Source organism: Anomaloglossus baeobatrachus, chromosome 5 (genome assembly GCF_048569485.1).
Source record: "Anomaloglossus baeobatrachus isolate aAnoBae1 chromosome 5, aAnoBae1.hap1, whole genome shotgun sequence".
In the NCBI taxonomy this organism is placed as follows: domain Eukaryota; kingdom Metazoa; phylum Chordata; class Amphibia; order Anura; family Aromobatidae; genus Anomaloglossus; species Anomaloglossus baeobatrachus.
The window spans coordinates 553,266,586-553,285,655 of NC_134357.1; the positions used below are offsets into that span (position 1 = coordinate 553,266,586).

Sequence of the window (19,070 nt, forward strand, 5' to 3'; positions counted from 1 at the left end):
GAGCAGTGTGACAGCCGCGCCGGTGATCGGTGAGTATGAAGTGCTTGCTCCTACCCCTTTGTGCCGGATTCTGGTCCCCATAGACTTTTTATGGGGACCAGCATCTGACCAGACACCGGGGATCAATCCCCCAATGACCCGAGTCAGCGGGGAATTGATCTGCCAGTCCTCCAAAACACAGAAAGAAGTGACATGCTGCTGCTCTTTCCTTCCACAAAAACTGCAAGGAACAAAGAAGCGACGTGTGCACAGCCTGTCTGAGTTCTCATAGACTTTGCTGGGGAAGACAATGCATACAGTTTTGTGCAACAAACCACCAAAAAACGTGGCAAAATACGCAGCGTGCGCACAGGGCCTAAAGATGGAATTGCTGTTCGTTAACTTCCCAGACCTGTGACAGTGGCCGATGTGTAATGTGTGGCAGACGGACAGGAGGTGTGAGAACGGCCTCTACCGCACCACATCCTCAGCTCTTCGTTATATTACCTGGCCGGTGTGTAATGTGTGGCAGATGGACAGGAGGTGTGAGAACGGCCTCTGACCGCACCACATCCTTAGCTCTTCATTATATTACCTGGCCGGTGTGTAATGTGTGGCAGATGGACAGGAGGTAAGAGAATGGCCTCTGACCGCACCACATCCTTAGCTCTTCATGTTATTACCTGGCCGGTGTGTAATGTGTGGCAGACGGACAGGAGGTGTGAGAACGGCCTCTGACCGCACCACATCCTTAGCTCTTCATGTTATTACCTGGCCGGTGTGTAATGTGTGGCAGACGGACAGGAGGTGTGAGAACGGCCTCTGACCACACCACATCCTTAGGTCTTCATTATATTACCTGGCCGGTGTGTAATGTGTGGCAGATGGACAGGAGGTGTGAGAACGGCCTCTGACCGCACCACATCCTCAGCTCCTCATTATATTACCTGGCCGGTGTGTAAGAACGGCCTCTGACCGCACCACATCCTTAGCTCTTCATTGTATTACCTGGCCGGTGTGTAATGTGTGGCAGATGGACAGGAGGTGTGAGAACGGCCTCTGACCGCACCACATCCTTAGCTCCTCATTATATTTACCTGGCCGGTGTGTAAGAACGGCCTCTGACCGCACCACATCCTTAGCTCTTCATTGTATTACCTGGCCGGTGTGTAATGTGTGGCAGATGGACAGGAGGTGTGAGAACGGCCTCTGACCGCACCACATCCTTAGCTCTTCGTTATATTACCTGGCCGGTGTGTAATGTGTGGCAGACGGACAGGAGGTATGAGAACGGCCTCTGACCGCACTACATCCTTAGCTCTTCATTATATTACCTGGCCGGTGTGTAATGTGTGGCAGATGGACAGGAGGTATGAGAACGGCCTCTACCGCACCACATCCTTAGCTCTTCATTGTATTACCTGGCCGGTGTGTAATGTGTGGCAGACGGACAGGAGGTATGAGAACGGCCTCTGACCGCACCACAGCCTTAGCTCTTCATTTTATTACCTGGCATAACACTACTCACTAGTGATTGATGGCCCTGACAGAAGTTATGAAGCATTGAACGACCGCCCTATTACATGGAATACATTACAAGCTGCAGTCAGACACATTTTCACCTATATGGTGATTATGGCAGCATGTACATCATTGTGAATAGATTTATTTCATAAAATAACCACTTTAAAGGGAATAAACCTTACATAGCAAAGTTTGTAATAGTGAGTTGAAAGAAAAAAAACATCTGCAAAGGGCGCCCTGCAACTAAAGGTCTTATCCTGCTCGGCAAGCTCGTTGCCGTGGAGTGACCCTCGACTCTGCTCTATCCTTCAAGCCACACATCCAAGCCCTCTTCAACTCATGCCAATTACAACTCAAAAATATCTCCCGGATCCGTGCTTTCCTTAACCAAGAATCTGCAAAAACATTAGTGCATGCCCTCATCATCTCCCGCCTCGACTACTGCAACCTCCTGCTCTCTGGCCTACCTTCCAACACTCTTGCACCCCTCCAATCTATCCTAAACTCTGCAGCCCGCTTAATCCACCTCTCCCCTCGCTACTCCCCAGCCTTGCCACTCTGCCAATCCCTTCACTGGCTTCCCATCGCCCAACGACTCCAGTTCAAAACATTAACCATGACATACAAAGCCATGCACAACCTGTCTCCTCCCTACATCTGTGACCTAGTCTCTCTGTACCTACCTGCACGCAACCTTAGATCCTCACAAGATCTCCTTCTCTGCTCCTCTCTTATCTCCTCTTCCCACAATCGTGTACAAGATTTCTCCCGTGCATCCCCCATACTCTGGAACGCTCTACCTCAGCACATCAGACTCTCCACTACCGTGGAAAGCTTCAAGAGGAACCTCAAGACCCACCTTTTCCAACAAGCCTACAACCTACAATAGCCCTCAGTCCAGTAGACCACTGCACAACCAGCTCTGTCCTCACCTATTGTACCATCACCCATTCCCTGTAGACTGTGAGCCCTCGCGGGCAGGGTCCTCTCTCCTCCTATACCAGTCTGTCTTGTACTGTTAATGATTGTTGTATGTATACCCTCTTTCACTTGTAAAGCGCCATGGAACAAATGGCGCTATAATAATAAATAATAATAATAATATTCCTGATTAGCTACTCATTAATTTTTTTTCTTTCCTTCGACTCCATGTGTAACACAACAACAAGAAACTTTAGTAACGTTCAGAAGTGTCTTAATCAAGACATTGGTCTCTTCCAGCCAATCACTGACCTCAGCAACTCGTTCAAGCTACATCGGATGAGCCACGGAGATCTGTGATTGGCTGCAGCAATGTTGACGTGATGTCACAGCCAAACAGCATAGAACATCACCGCAGTGAAGACGGTGCTCAATCTGGTTTGGGAGTGTACATTTACACCGCGTGCAGAATTATTAGGCAAGTTGTATTTTAGAGGATTTTTTTTATTATTGATCAACAACTATGTTCTCAATCAACCCAAAAGACTCATAAATATCAAAGCTTAATATTTTTGGCAGTTGGAGTGGGTTTTTTTTAGATTTGGCTATCTTAGGAGGATATCTGTTTGTGCAGGTAGCTATTACTGTGCAGAATTATTAGGCAACTTAATAAAAAACAAATCTATTCCCATCTCACTTGTTTATTTTCACCAGGTAAACCAATATAACTGCACAAAATTTAGAAATAAACATTTCTGACATGCAAAAACAAAACCCCCAAAAAATGAGTGACCAATATAGCCACCTTTCTTTATGATGACACTCAGCAGCCGACCATCCATAGATTCTGTCAGTTGCTTGATCTGTTTATGATCAACATTGCGTGCAGCAGCCACCACAGCCTCCCAGACACTGTTCCGAGAGGTGCACTGTTTTCCCTCCCCGTAGATCTAACATTTTATGAGGGACCACAGGTTCTCTATGGGGTTTAGATCAGGTGAACAAGGGGGCCATGTCATTATTTTTTTCATCTTTCAGATCTTTACTGTTCAGCAACGCTGTGAAGTAGTTGGATGCATGTGATGGAGCAATGTCCTGCATGAAAATCATGTTTTTCTTGAACGATACCGACTTCTTCCTGTACCACTGCTTGAAGTTGTCTTCCAGAAACTGGCAGTAAGTCTGGGAGTTGAGCTTCACTCCATCCTCAATTCGAAAAGGTCCCACAAGTTCATCTTTGATGATACCAGCCCATACCAGTTCCCCACCTCCACCTTGCTGGCGTCTGAGTCGGAGTAGAGCTCTCTGCCCTTTACTGATCCAGTATCTGGCCCATCAAGAGTCACACTCATTTCATCAGTCCATAAAACCTTTGAAAAACCAGTCTTAAGATATTTCTTGGTCCAGTCTTGACGTTTTATCTTATGTTTCTTGTTCAAAGGTGGTGGTTTTTCAGCCTTCCTTACCTTGGCCATGTCCCTGAGTATGGCACACCTTGTGCTTTTTGATACTCCAGTAACGTTGCAGCTCTCAAATATGGCCAAACTGGTGGCAAATGGCATCTTGGCAGCTTTACGCTTGATTTTCATCAATTCATGGGCAGTTATTTTGCGCCTTTTTTGCCCAGCACGCTTCTTGCGACCCTGTTGGCTATTTGACATGAAACGCTTGATTGTTCGGTGATCACGCTTCAAAAGTTTGTCAGTTTCAAGACTGCTGCATCCCTCTGAAAGACATCTCACAATTTTGGACTTTTCAGAGACCGTCAAATCTCTCTTCTGACCCATTTTGCCAAAGGAAAGGAAGTTGCCTAATAATTAAGCACATCTTATATAGGGTGTTGATGTCATTACACCACACCCCTCCTCATTACAGAGATGCACATCACCTGATTTACTTAATTGATAGTTGGCTCTCAAGCCTATACAGCTTGTAGTAGGACAACATGTATAAAAAGCATCATGTGATCAAAATACTCATTTGCCTAATAATTCTGCACACAGTGTATTTGCACAGTCAGTGTTTGCAACGTTTTGGAAGTAGCGTGTTTGTTTGCATACAGAATGCTGCGTTCTACAGTACAAGCACAGTGGATGGATTTATAGAAATCTCTTGCCCACGGTGCTTCTTTTCTCTGCTCCGTAAACTTACATGTGGCGCGGCTTTCCAAGCTGCAGCATGTCAATTTATGTTCCTATGGCCAGAATGTTCTCCATAGGGAGAAAAAAGCAAAAGTAGGTAGAACACTGAACCCTGATAGTAGGCGCGGACTGCTGCATTCTCCTGCAGAGCACACTCACATTTCCACAGGCGGGCTGACACTGCGTCAGCTGCTGTAAATGCAACCTAAGAGCTTACTTTGTAGTCTTCCATATCACTTAGTCTATGTGAAAAAAAATAATGTGAACACTTTCAAATCTAGTACCACTAATATACTAATCGCCTACTGATATATGACAGACTGAACATGAGTCAACAGTGTGATGCAGCAGCAAAAAAGACAAGCACAATTTTGCAAATGTATTAACAGAAGCACAGATAATAATAAGTTTTATTTCTATAGCGCCAACATATTCCACAGCGCTTTACAATTCAGAGGGGACATGTACAGACAATATGAGAATACAAAATAACAAAATTAAGATACCAGGAGCAGTGAGGGCCCTGCTCGTAAGCTTACATTCTATGAGGAAATAGGGGAGGCACAAAAGGTGAATGGGGGGAGAAAAGCTTGTCATATATGGTCCAGCCATCGATCACGTGAAGTAATTATCACCCTCTACTCCTCTTTGGTCAGACCTCATCTGCAATTCTGAGCACCACGTCTTAAAAAAAGACATCAACAAATTGGAGCAAGTTCACAGAAGAGCAGCCAGAATGGTGACCGGTCTATAAACTGTCCGATGAGGAATGGTTACAGGATTTGGGAATGTTTAGCTTGAAAAAAAGAAAACGGAGAGGAATCTTAATAGCCGTCTGCAAATATCTCAAAGGCTGTCGAACTAGGATTGACAAGGACAAAGACAAGGAAAGAATAGAAGCAATGGAATGAAACTGATTGGGAAGCGTCACAGATTAGATTTTGGAATAAAAACCTTTTGACAGTGAGGGTGATCAATGACTGGAACCACAAGAGGTAGTGAGTTCCCCTTCAATGGAAGACGTAAAAAGGAGACTGGACAGACACCTGTGTGGGATGATATAGTGAATCTTGCTTTGAGCAGGGAGTTGGACCTGATGACCCTGGAGGTCCCGTCCAACTATAACATTCTATCATTCTACTGCAGATAATCTACAGATACAGTAGAATAAAGCCCAATTGGCATGAGGACATGGTTTTTAGCCAAGTGTGTCCATTTTAAAAACGCCCCTAGGAACCTGGTCCTTTAGCCCACTAGAGTTTAGCATTTTCATAGCGAGCAGGCTAAATCCCAGTGGGCAGAAGGACCTGGTCCATTAGATCACTAAGTCTTGTATTAAAACAGTTATTGGGACCTGGTCCTTTAGCCCACTAGGATTTAGCTTTCGCATAGAGAGCAGGCTAAATCCTAGTGGGCAGAAGAACCCAGTCCTTTTTCCCACTAAGAATTGTATTAAAACACTCATTAGGACCTGATCCTTTAGCCCACTAGGATTTAACTTTCTTATGTAGAGCAGGCTAATTCCCAGTGGGCAGAAGGACCTGGTCCTTTTTTCCCCACTAAAAATCATATTAAAACACTCATTAGGACCTGGTCCTTTAGCCCACTAGGATTTAGCTTTCTAATAGAGAGCAGGCTAAATCCCAGTGGGCAGAAGGACCTGGTCCCTCTGCCCACTGGCAAATAGCTGGCTCTGGATAGAGAAAGCTAAATCCCAGTAGAAGGATCCATTAGATCACTAAGTCTTGTATTAAAACACTTATTAGGACCTGGTCCTTTAGCCCACTAGGATTTAGCTTTCTTATGTAGAACAGGCTAAATCCCAGTGGGCAGAAGGACCTGGTCCTTTTTCCCACTAAATAGTATTAAAACACTTATTGGAACCTGGTCCTTTAGCCCACTAGGATTTAGATTTCTCATAGAGAACAGGCTAAATCCCAGTGGTCAGAAGTACGCAATCCATTAGATCGCTAAGTCTTGTATTAACCCCTTCACGACCGCGGGCAGTAAAATTACGTCCTATTTTAACGTGACTTAACGACCAGGGACGTAATTTTACTGCCTAAACTTCATTTGATTGCCGTGGCCATAGCAACGGCTTTCAAATGATGTCCCCTGCTGTTTCTTACAGCAGGGGACCTTTGCTTGACCCTAGGGGGGGCGGCATCGCCACCCCCTATCGACGATCGATGTGATTGGCTGTTCAAATCTGAACCGCCAACCACATCGATCGCACTAATTTCGGCAAAAATAATGCCCGAATTAGTGCGATCCTGTGAGATCCAGCTATGAGATGCCGCAGCTGCTGCAGCATATCATAGGTGGACCTCAAACATGTCTCCCCCAGCCCCTGCAGCACTGATTGGAGCGATCGTGCTATGACGCGCAATCGCTCCAATCAGTGTGCAGTGGGGCGGTGTGATTTGCCGGTGGCCGCCCTCCCCAGGCCTGTGCTGGCCTGCGAGCCCTCCCCCAACATGTCTGCAGCGTGCAGTGGCTGGTACTTGTGGTACCACGCCACCGCCGCTGCTGCCGCCGCCGCCGCCCTAGCTGTCACCGCTGCTGCACGTGAGTACTGTGCTCACTTTGCAGCCAGCCCGTGCGCGCTCCCGTGGTGCCCCTGCGCGCTCCCGTGGTGCCCCTGCGCGCTGCCATGGTAGCCCCTGCCGTGCCCCCCCCGCGATCTGCTCCCCCCAACCCCCCCCCCCCCCCCCGACATCCCGATCTGCTCCCCCCGCGATCTGACTGCCTCCCCCATTATCTCTGTTCTGCAGCTCCCTCTCCGGTCTCCCCCTCTGCTCTACCCCCTCCCCCTCTGCTTCCCCCCCCCCCTCTCTGCTCTCACTCCCCCCCCCTCTCCCCCTCTGCTCTCCCCCGACGTCCTCTTACCTGTCTTCACCGGCCTGATCACATCTGCGTCCATCGCTGGGTCCTTCCTGGGCATTCTGCTGATCTGCCTGCTGCTCCTGTAAAGCTGTCCATCTCTCTGCCATCTATTCCTCTGCAGCTCTTCTGGTCAGTGTTCCTCCTGCTAGTCCTCTGGGTACTGTGAGTATAACTTTTTTTTTTTTTTTTCCGTATCCCCTGTCCATTTTTACACCTCATCCGTCCGTGCGTCCCGCCAAGCGCTGATCAGGGATGCAGATAACGGATCGGCATCCCTGCTCAATTTTTGGCGTGACTTTTTTTTTTTTTTCCGTATCCCCGACGCTTTTTGTATCGCATCCGTCCGTGCGTCCCGCCAAGCGCTGAACAGGGATGCAGATAACGGATCGGCATCCCTGCTCAATTTTTGGCGTGACTTTTTTTTCCGTATCCCCGACGCTTTTTGTATCGCATCCGTCTGTGCGTCCCGCCAAGCGCTGATCAGGGATGCAGATAACGGATCGGCATCCCTGCTCAATTTTTGGCGTGACTTTTTTTTTTCCGTATCCCCGACGCTTTTTGTATCACATCCATCCGTGCGTCCCGCCAAGCGCTGATCAGGGATGCACATAACGGATCGGCATCCATGGTCAATTTTTGGCGTGACTTTTTTCCGTATTTGCGACGCTTTTTGTATCGCATCCGTCCGTGCGTCCCACCAAGCGCTGATCAGGGATGCACATAACGGATCTGCATCCATGGTCAATTTTTGGCGTGACTTTTTTTTTTTTTACGTATCCCCGACGCTTTTTTTTATCGCATCCGACCGTGCGTCCTGCAGCGGCCGATCAGTGCACTGCGTCTGTGCGTTTGAAAAGTCAAATGGCGCTCCTTCTCTTCTGAGCCCCGCCATGCGCTCAAACAATTTATTTCCACCACATATGAGGTATCTGCGTACTCAGGAGAAAATGCACAATACATTTTATGGTGCATTTTTTCCTGTTACCCTTGTGAAAAAAAAAGCTACCTAGTTGAAGCAACCGTTTTGTGGTAAAAAAAAAAATTTTTCTTTTCACGGCTCAACGCTATAAACTTCTGTGAAGCCCCCAGGTGTTCAAAGTGCACATCAAACATCTAGAAAAATTATTTGAGGGCTCTAGTTTCCAAAATGGTGTCACTTGTGGGGGAGCTCCACTGTTTAGGCACCATAGGGGGTCTCCAAACGTGACATGGCGTCCGCTAATGATTCAAACCAATTTTGCTGTCAAATGGCGCTCCTTCTCTTCTGAGCCCCGCCATGCGCCCAAACAATTACTTTCCACCACATATGAGGTATCTGCGTACTCAGGAGAAATTGCACAATACATTTTATGGTGCATTTTTTCCTGTTACCCTTGTGAAAAAAAAAGCTACCTAGTTGAAGCAACTGTTTTGTGGTAAAAAAAAAATTTTTTCTTTTCACGGCTCAACGCTATAAACTTCTGTGAAGCCCCCAGGTGTTCAAAGTGCACATCAAACATCTAGAAAAATTATTTGAGGGCTCTAGTTTCCAAAATGGGGTGACTTGTGGGGGAGCTCCACTGTTTAGGCACCATAGGGGGTCTCCAAACGTGACATGGCGTCCGCTAATGATTCCAACCAATTTTGCTGTCAAATGGCGCTCCTTCTCTTCTGAGCCCCGCCATGCGCCCAAACAATTACTTTCCACCACATATGAGGTATCTGCGTACTCAGGAGAAAATGCACAATACATTTTATGGTGCATTTTTTCCTGATAGCCTTGTGAAAAAAAAAGCTACCTAGTTGAAGCAACCGTTTTGTGGTAAAAAAAATTTTTTTTCTTTTCACGGCTCAACGCTATAAACTTCTGTGAAGCCCCCAAGTGTTCAAAGTGCTCACCAAACATCTAGAAAAATTATTTGAGGGCTCTAGTTTCCAAAATGGGGTGACTTGTGGGGGAGCTCCATTGTTTAGGCACCTCAGGGGGTCTTCAAACCCGACATGGCGTCCGCTAATGAGTGCAGCTAATTTTGCATTCAAAAATTCAAATGGCGCTCCTTGCCTTCCGAGCACTGCCGTGTGTCCAAAGATTTGATTTCCACCACATATGAGGTATCTGCGTATTCAGGAGAAAATGCACAATACATTTTATGGTGCATTTTTTCCTGTTACCCTTGTGAAAAAAAAAGCTACCTAGTTGAAGCAACCGTTTTGTTGTAAAAAAAATTTTTTTTCTTTTCACGGCTCAACGCTATAAACTTCTGTGAAGCCCCCAGGGGTTCAAAGTGCTCACCAAACATCTAGAACAATTATTTGAGGGCTCTAGTTTCCAAAATGGGGTCACTTGTGGGGGAGCTCCATTGTTTAGGCACCTCAGGGGGTCTTCAAACCCGACATGGCGTCCGCTAACAGGTGCAGCTAATTTTGCACTCAAAAATTCAAATGGCGCTCCTTGCCTTCCGAGCACTGCTGTGTGTCCAAACATTTGATTTCCACCACATATGAGGTATCTGCGTACTCAGGAGAAAATGCACAATACATTTTATGGTGCATTTTTTCCTGTTACCCTTGTGAAAAAAAAAGCTACCTAGTTGAAGCAACCGTTTTGTGGTAAAAAAAATTTTTTTTCTTTTCACGGCTCAACGCTATAAACTTATGTGAAGCCCCCAGGGGTTCAAAGTGCTCACCAAACATCTAGAAAAATTATTTGAGGGCTCTAGTTTCCAAAATGGGGTCACTTGTGGGGGAGCTCCATTGGTTAGGCACCTCAGGGGGTCTTCAAACCCGACATGGCGTCTGCTAATGAGTGCAGCTAATTTTGCGTTCAAAAATTCAAATGGCGCTCCTTCCCTTCCGAGCTCTGCCGTGCGCCCAAACAATTGATTTTTACCACATATGGGGTATCAGCGTACTCAGGAGAACATGCACAATAAATTGTATTGTGTACTTTCTCTTTTCTCCCTTGTAAAAATGAAAATTTTATGGCTAAAGTAACATTTTTGTGTTAAAAAGTAAAATTTTCATTTTTTCCTTCCACATTGCTTTGGTTCCTGTGAAGCACCTAAAGGGTTAATAAACTTATTGGATGTGGTTTTGAGCAGTGTGAGGGGTGTAGTTTTTAGAATGGGGTCACTTTTGGGTATTTTCTGTCACCTAGGCCTCTCAAAGTCACCTCAAATGTAATGTGGTCCCTAAAAAAATTATTTTGTAAATTTTGTTGGAAAAATGAGAATTTGCTGATGACCTTTGACCCCTTCTAACTTCCTAACGGAAAAAAAATTTGTTTCGAAAATTGCGCTGATGTAAAGTACACAAGTGGGAAATGTTATTTAGTAACTATTTTGTGTGACATATCTCACAGATTTATGGGCATAAATTTTCAAAGTTTGAAAATTGCGAAATTTTCAAAATTTTCGCCAAATTTCCTAAATTTTCACAAATAAACGCAAAAAATATCGGCCTAAATTTACCACTGACATGAAGCACAATATGTCACGAAAAAACAATCTCAGAATCGCCAGGATCCGTTGAAGCGTCCCAGAGTTATAACCTGTCAAAGTGACACTGGTCAGAATTGCAAAAAATGGCCCGGTCATTAGGGTGTTTTAGTGGCCGGGGGTGAAGGGGTTAAAACACTCATTGGAACCTGGTCCTTTAGCCCACTAGGATTTAGATTTCTCACAGAGAGCAGGCTAAATCCCAGTGGGCAGAAGGACCTGGTCCTTTTTCCCACTAAGAATTGTATTAAAACACTCATTAGGACCTGGTCCCTCTGCCCACTGGGAAATAGCCGGCTCTGGATAGAGAAAGATAAATCCCAGTGGAAGGAGTGACCAGGTCCTTTAGCCCACTGGGATTTAGCTTTCTTTCTATAGAGTCGGCTATTTCCCAGTGGGCAGAGGGACCAGGTCCTTCTAGCCACTGGGATTTAGCCACGACCCTAGATATATGGCTGCTCTGTGCTTCCAGGACCTGTGATGATGTCACATGGAGGGGAGGAGTCAGGGTCACATGATCAGCTCCTCAGTGTATGCAGGACTCTGCTGTGCTGGGTGTCATGGTGCTGGATGAGGGGAAGGTTATGTGTGGGGTCAGGAGGGATTTACAGTGTGGATGGAGCAGAGCCGTGTGTGTACGAGGTGTACGGAGCGGAGCCGTGTGTGTACGAGGTGTACGGAGCGGAGCCGTGTGTGTACGAGGTGTACGGAGCAGAGCCGTGTGTGTACGAGGTGTACGGAGCGGAGCCGTGTGTGTACGAGGTGTACGGAGCAGAGCCGTGTGTGTACGAGGTGTACGGAGCGGAGCCGTGTGTGTACGAGGTGTACGGAGCAGAGCCGTGTGTGTACGAGGTGTGCGGAGCGGAGCCAGGTGTGTGTATGACCAGAACTACTTATCCCAGCCAGCAGGCGAGGGTCACTGATCTTGGTCAGGTAGGTCCATAGTTAAACACAATATCCTAGTGGGGAATTATCCTTACAAGTTTTCCATTGTTTGTCTCCTTTTATCTGTGCTGTTTATCCCCATGCATAGGAACAGCGGTTGGTGTTCCAGGACAGGGACTCCCAATATTTACACTATGATTCAGCAACCAGTGAGACTATAGTCTGCTGTCACCTAGCGACATCACTAGCGATAGCACCCGCCCCCATCATTTGTGCGTCACGGGCAAATCGCTGCAAATCGTGGCGAACGATATCGCTAGTACCCGTCACACATGCTTACCTTCCTAACGACGTCGCTGTGGCCGGCGAACAGCCTCTTTTCTAAGGGCGAGGTTCATGCGGCGTCACAGCGACGTCACACAGCAGGCCACCAATAGAAGCGGAGGGGCGGAGAGCAGCCGAAGGAAAGACACGCCCACCTCGTTGTCGGAGGAAAGACAAGTTCACCTCGTTGCCAGAGGACACAGGACCACTCTTGTTTGTCGTTCCCGGGGTGTCACACGTAGCGATGTGTGCTGCCTCAGGAACGACGAACAACCTGCGTCCAGAACGAGCAACGATATTTTGAAAATGAACGACGTGTCAACAATCAACAATTTGGGGAGTATTTGGGATCGTTACCGGTCGCTCGTCAGTGTCACACACAACGACGTCGCTAACGAGGCCGGATGTGCGTCACGAATTCCGTGACCCCAGCGATATCTCATTAGCGATGTCGTTGCGTGTAACGGGGCCTTTAGTTCAAATTTAACCTTTATTCTACATATCTAAAACGGTGCGTAAGTGAGATTAAAATACAAGAGCGTTTCACCCAGCAGGTCACAACACACACATCGCCGAGACTATGTGCAAAACTCAATTGGGCTGAGATTATGTCCCTTGGGTGAGGAAATCAGAGGGACAGCCGAAACAGTTGTGTTGAAAACAGTTTCAATCCTGGCCTAAACTATCAGTAGATAGTATATAAATGATAGATTAAGGACAATGGTCCCACATATTAACTATGTGTAGGCCAGGATGAAACCCTCTTGTATTTTAATCTCGCTTAGGCACCATTTTAGATATGTAGAATAAAGGTTAAATTTTAACTTAGGCCGGCGTCACACGGTACGATCTATCGTGCAATCGCATGAGTGATCGTACTCGCCCCCGTCGTTTGTGCGTCACAGGCAATTAGTTGCCCGTGGCGCACAAAGTCGTTAACCCCCGTCACACGTACTTACCTCCCGGACGACGTCGCTGTGGGCGGCGAACATCCTCTTCCTGAAGGGGGAGAGACATTCGGCGTCACAGCGATGTCACACAGCGGCCGGCCAATAAAAGCGGAGGGGCGGAGATGAGCGGGACGTAAACATCCCGCCCACCTTCTTCCTTCCGCATTGCCGGGGGGGCGCAGGTAAGCTGTGTTCATCGTTCCCGGGGTGTCACATGGAGCGATGTGTGCTGCCTCGGGAATGATGAACAGCAGGAGCACAGAAGGAGGACCGACATTTTGAAAATGAACGACGTGTCAACGAGCAACGATAAGGTGAGTATTTTTACTTGTTCACAGTCGTTCGTAGCTGTCACACGCTACGATATCTCTAACGATGCCGGATGTGTGTCACGGAATCCGTGACCCCAACGACATATTGCCCGATATATCGTACCGTGTGACACCGGGCTAATGCCGGCGTCACATGGTACGATCTCTCGTGCGATCGCACGAGTGATCGTACCCGCTCTTGTCGTTTGTGCGTCACGGGCAATTAGTTGACCGTGGCGCACAAAGTCGTTTACCCCCGTCACACGTACTTACCTCCCAGATGACCTCGCTGTGGGCGGGGAACATCCCCTTCCTGAAGGGGAGGGACGTTCGGCGTCACAGCGACGTCACACAGCGGCCGGCCAATAGAAGCGGAGGGGCGGAGATGAGCGGGACGTAAACATCCCGCCCACCTTCTTCCTTCCGCATTGCCGGCAGGACGCACACAGGTAAGCTGTGTTCATCGTCCCCGGGGTGTCACACGGAGCGATGTGTGCTGCTTCGGGAACAATGAACAACCGGCGCACAGAAGAAGAAACGACTTTTTGAAAATGAGTGATGAGCAACGAAAAGGTGAGTATTTTTGCTCGTTCACCATCGCTCGTAGCTGTCACACGCTACGATATATCAAACGATGCCGAATGTACGTCACTTGCGACGTGACCCCAACGACATATCGCCCGATATATCGTAGCGTGTGACGCCGGCATAACTCTGGTTGCTGAATCATACTTGGGTTAGAGATGATCATAGATGTGACTTCTCCATCTGTCTGTGATGGTCAGTAGGATTAGTTTAATATCAAAGTTATCGAATCTTATTGAGACTACTGCTTTTTCACAGGTAAAATCTTGGTGCCTAAAGGTTTTGGTTTTTTATTTTTTAATAACTTTAACTCTATTACAGATATGACAAAGCAATCATAAAAAGTATGCTTTAATGTGTATGTATGTTTTGTTTTTTTTCATTACAAGAAATGGGCACATGTGTATCGTACTGGGACCCAACAACTTGGAATCAATACGAACAATGGTCTAGAAAAGCAGCATCAGACTTTGAAGCATTCATATATATCAAGTCTGTAAAACTGTAATTGAAGCCAAATGATCCATGTCCTACATTTTGAATTTTTTACTGCTATGTATCAAAAGTAAGTCTCCTTTTTTGTACTTCTTGTAACATGAACTTATTAACCTTAATGTTTTTAAAGGTGTTTTTTTTTCATTTGCTTTCTGCTCCCATTTGCCTACATTTTTATTCAGAGTGATTTAACAAAAAAAATCTAAATCTTTGAATATTACATTTAAAGGGAACCTGTGATCAAATCCATGATACCTGAACCTTAGGCAGCGTGATCATGACAATGCTCAATGTTATATTGCAGATGTTTCATTTACTCAGGGATGTTGCAGCATTTCAGAGTAACTGAGCTCTTGAAAGCAGGCCGGGACCATGTGTCTCAGATTCTTAGGGGCACTTTGCAGACTACGACATCGCAGGTGCGATGTCTGTGGGGTCAAATCGAAAGTGACGCACATCCGGCGTCGCTGTCGACATCGTAGTGTGTAAAGCCTTTATGATACGATTAACGAGCGCAAAAGCGTCGTAATCGTATCATTGGTGTAGCGTCGGTCATTTCCATTAATTGGGAAATACCGATGTTACCATGTTGTTCCTCGTTCCTGTGGCAGCACACATCGCTGTGTGTGAAGCCGCAGGAGCGAGGAACAGCTCCTACCTGCGTCACCGCGTCTCACGCCGACTATGCAGAAGGAAGGAGGTGGGCGGGATGTTTACGTCCCGCTCATCTCCGCCCCTCCGCTTCTGTTGGCCGCCTGCCGTGTGACGTCGCTATGACGCCGCACACCCGCCACATTAATAAGGAGGCGGTTCGCCGGACAGAGCGACGTCGCAGGGCAGGTGAGTGCATGTGAAGCTGCCGTAGCGATAATGTTCGCTACGGCAGCTATCACCATGATATCACAGCTGCGATGAGGGCGGGGACTCTCGCGCACAGCATCGCAGCATTGGCTTGTGATGTCGTAGTGTGCAAAGTGCCCCTTAGTGTAAACAGCAGGTCCTATCCCAACCCATTCTCCCTGCTCGGTATGACTGACAGGTTTCTCCCTGTAAGTTATGGGAGTGGGATGTGGAGAAGCTGACTGTGGACAGATCTGATATTGCACTATTCATCTGAGACACCTGGTCTCTAGTGTTTTCAGAGTTCAATTACATCAGTACATATCTGCAATATAATGTACTGATGCATTGTACAGTCAGCTGTCAGTCAGTGCCAGGATGTGATTTCCTCCACTGCGCAGAATGTATTAATGTGCTGCGGAGTTAGCTGGCAGTAACTGCCAGGGGTATAGCCGCTGCCACTCACTGTTTCCCAATAGCAAGGCTTGGAGTGCAGCAGCCACACTGCTTCACAACGCTACTAATCTGTCGATTTACAATATATGTGCAGGTTGCTAGCATTTTGTTTACATGAACCTTTTTTTTTTGTTGCAATTTTTGTTCTGACTTTCTGTATATTCACAGATATGTACAGATGAATTTACTAAGTTCGGACTATTACAGAAAATCTGTCGTAGATGTGCCCGCGTTTTTGAAAAATCGTTCTCGTACATTCATCAACTGAAGGATGCAGCGCTATTACAGTGGCCTTGATTTGTCGCACCTTAAATGCATGGACTCTGATAAGGGGCTTTTTGAAATTAAGAGCGAGTCTGCAAATGATTCTGAAAAGATCCATACTATTTGTGTTGGATCGGAGGGACCCACTTGAACATGCAAAGACTGGAGGAAATTTCTACTACCATGCAAACACGTGGTTAATTTTGCGTGTTGTGGGATGACATTAATCCACATACTCTCAAAATCCTCTGTTTACTTTGGATAGCGATTTCCTGGACACAAACAATAAGAATGATGAACAAATATTACACGCACGAGTGTAGACCACTAAATATTGTCAGTTCCGATTCAACACTGCAGGAATTGCCCGCTCGGAGGAGACATCATACCCATTTGATTCAGCGTTGTGTAGAGCTATTAAAAGATTGATAGACTCAGTTTATCTTTTGGACAATCAAGAGTTTATTAAACATCTCACAGTCAGATTAAGCAAATTGTATTTTGAAGGTCAGGAACGAATCCCCCAAAATGGTGGTTCGACACTAAAACAAGCAGAAAAAAATAACAGTCTACAGGAACTTCTGGTGAGAAAATATGGCAAGCCGAAAAATACCAACCTTCACAGAGTAGGCTGTAAGGCAGAGCATAAAACCGCTGATGTGTGGGAAACAGTGGGTATGGATACAGAAGAGGAAAGCCACCAACATCCCCCACAGAAAGCCTAGATCGGGTGTGGGCCACCATCAATAATATAAAATTGAGCTTTCATGATCGTGCTGTAATTAACAATGAAGAATGGTTAGATGATAACATAATTAACGCATGCCAACATTTAATTAGAAAAATACATCCTGAAGTTTCAGGTTTAATGGATACCGTAGTGTTGGCCCATTCTGACGTTCCCTCTGCATCTGGCAGCCATACCGTCCAGATTCATCATGTTGGTGCACATTGGCTAGTTTCAGCGTATTATAATAATTGGATCGCTGTGTTTCGACTCCTCTTCCATTTCTGACACACTGAAGAAACTAATGTTGAAAGTCTACAAACCACATTTCCACGGCATTAATCATATTCTGCATGTTACCATTCTGTGTTGCCAAAAACAAATTGGAGCGAACGACTGTGGGCTTTTTTCAATTGCCAATGCTGTGGGGTTAGCTGAAGGTAGAGACGTCAAGAATGTAGAGTTTAATCAGGCAGAGGTGCGAAATCATCGAATTTTGTCTAGAAAAGGGTCATTTGGAATTATTTCCTTACGAAAACAAGCCCCGTCAGAAAGTCTTCAAATAAATAGTTACCTCTTACAATGTACTGCCTTTGCCACATGTACAAGGCGCATGAGCAAATGGTGGAGTGTTTATTGTGCAAATCATGGTTTCACTTATCATGTGTAAATATAAAAAAGATGACAAACTTGTTACAAGAAAACGGTTTTACTGTCCCTTGTGTCTAGAGTAAAAAAAAATACAGTTGTAAGTAGGGTTGGGTGATTGTTCACAAAAATATATATATTTTTATTTTTTTTTTCTTTAAACTTTAGAGGTTGTCTATTTTAGTGGCAATTTTTTTTTATTCATACATTTGGGGCTAATAACAAAATTTTGGTAAATTTTTCATTTGAAATCAGGCACCCTTTGTCTGCTGTATCTGCTGTATTACAATAGCTAGTGCTGGCTGCAGAATAACTTACTGAGGTTGGGCACATTGTCTTTATTTTTTCTGATGTGTTTTAAGACCATGTTTTTGTGGTAGTTACTATTATATTGTGACGCCCCTGACTACATCAGGGTGTCACAGGGAACTGCACCCCTGTCTCTCATGGTGCAGAACCCACCCTCCATGGTTCTGGGATCCTAACTACCGGTATTGCTTCCATCAGCACTCAAATCCTAACCACACCTCACCCTGTCAGGCACACCAGTGGACGGTCTAGCTGGAATAGGGCCACCCGTCTAGGGGTCAGGCAGACTGGTGGGAGGGAAGGAAGTCAGTGAAGTAGTAGCCCTCAAAGAGTGAGAAGCTAAGGGAGTTGGAGCTCCCTGTGTGACCTTGGTTGGGTCGCAGACGGTTGTCTGGGACCAGAGGAGTCGGAGACCCGGTCGCAGGGTATTGGAAGAGGTGTACCAGACTTAGTTTTGGAGAACGGTCGGCACCAGAACGTCCAGTAACCGTATTGGTACCGAGCACGGCGGGGTACAGGACCCTAGATCAGGGAGTAGCTTCACGCAACCTGATAATTAACCTGTGGAGGATAGTCTCTTTATGAACTTTCCCCATGAGCTCAGAGATCGAAGGCATCAACACAACGAGGGGCATAGGGCTTTCCAACGTATGCAGCGCACTGAAGTCCCAAGTGTCAGCCATTGAGAGCACAGCTCCACTATATTATTATAGAGAGCGGGACCCTGACAGCTTCAGGTTGACGGGTCACTCAGGAACATCTACATAGTTGTGCAAGGAGGTAGGCTCCGGACCACTAAGCAATACCAGTGGGGACGGACTCCCGGACGGGCTCGGCAGCGATACCCAGAGACTTGGTTTACTCCTGTGTCAGAGTCTGCTTAATGACTGCACCAACATCTTCACAGCCTGAGTGAGTACACCTGCCTCCCTGGGTCCCTGCCTACCCATATCACCTCCACCGTACCATCCACCATCCCTCCAGAGCCCTAAGGCCTTCCCTACCCGTGGCGGGATCACTATCTGGCTCCGTGGAGGGATCACCATCTGGCTCCATCAGCAGCGGCGGTACACCCCTTACCGCAAACCACGGGTGGCATCACGAACTGTCCCTTGTAAATAACTCCCCCCTTTTTATTTCGAGTGACTGCTGAGTCCCGGGTCCGGAGACCCTCGAACCACAGCAAAACCTAGGATCCGAGCAGTCCGACTGCTGCAGGGGCGGTACAATATAACTATGACAGATTCTCCTCGCACTGCACAGTTCTCCAGTCCATACAACGGCTGCTGATGGAAAAAAATGTTACCAGACCCTTCCATCAGCCATTTTCTTATGTGTGGAGTTTAATT

At 46.6% G+C, this 19,070-nt stretch overlaps 1 protein-coding gene and 1 long non-coding RNA gene across 2 annotated transcripts in view; one reads left to right on the plus strand and one right to left on the minus strand.

Annotated features, from left to right (window-relative positions):
- LOC142312236 (uncharacterized) overlaps positions 1-19,070 on the minus strand; it is a 78,560-nt gene that overhangs the window by 31,802 nt on the left and 27,688 nt on the right. The window lies entirely within an intron of this gene.
- On the plus strand, positions 11,702-17,791 carry LOC142312282 (uncharacterized). The gene is made up of 3 exons (XR_012754346.1): positions 11,702-11,860; positions 14,372-14,547; positions 15,942-17,791. It is a non-coding gene; the product is annotated as an uncharacterized LOC142312282 (long non-coding RNA).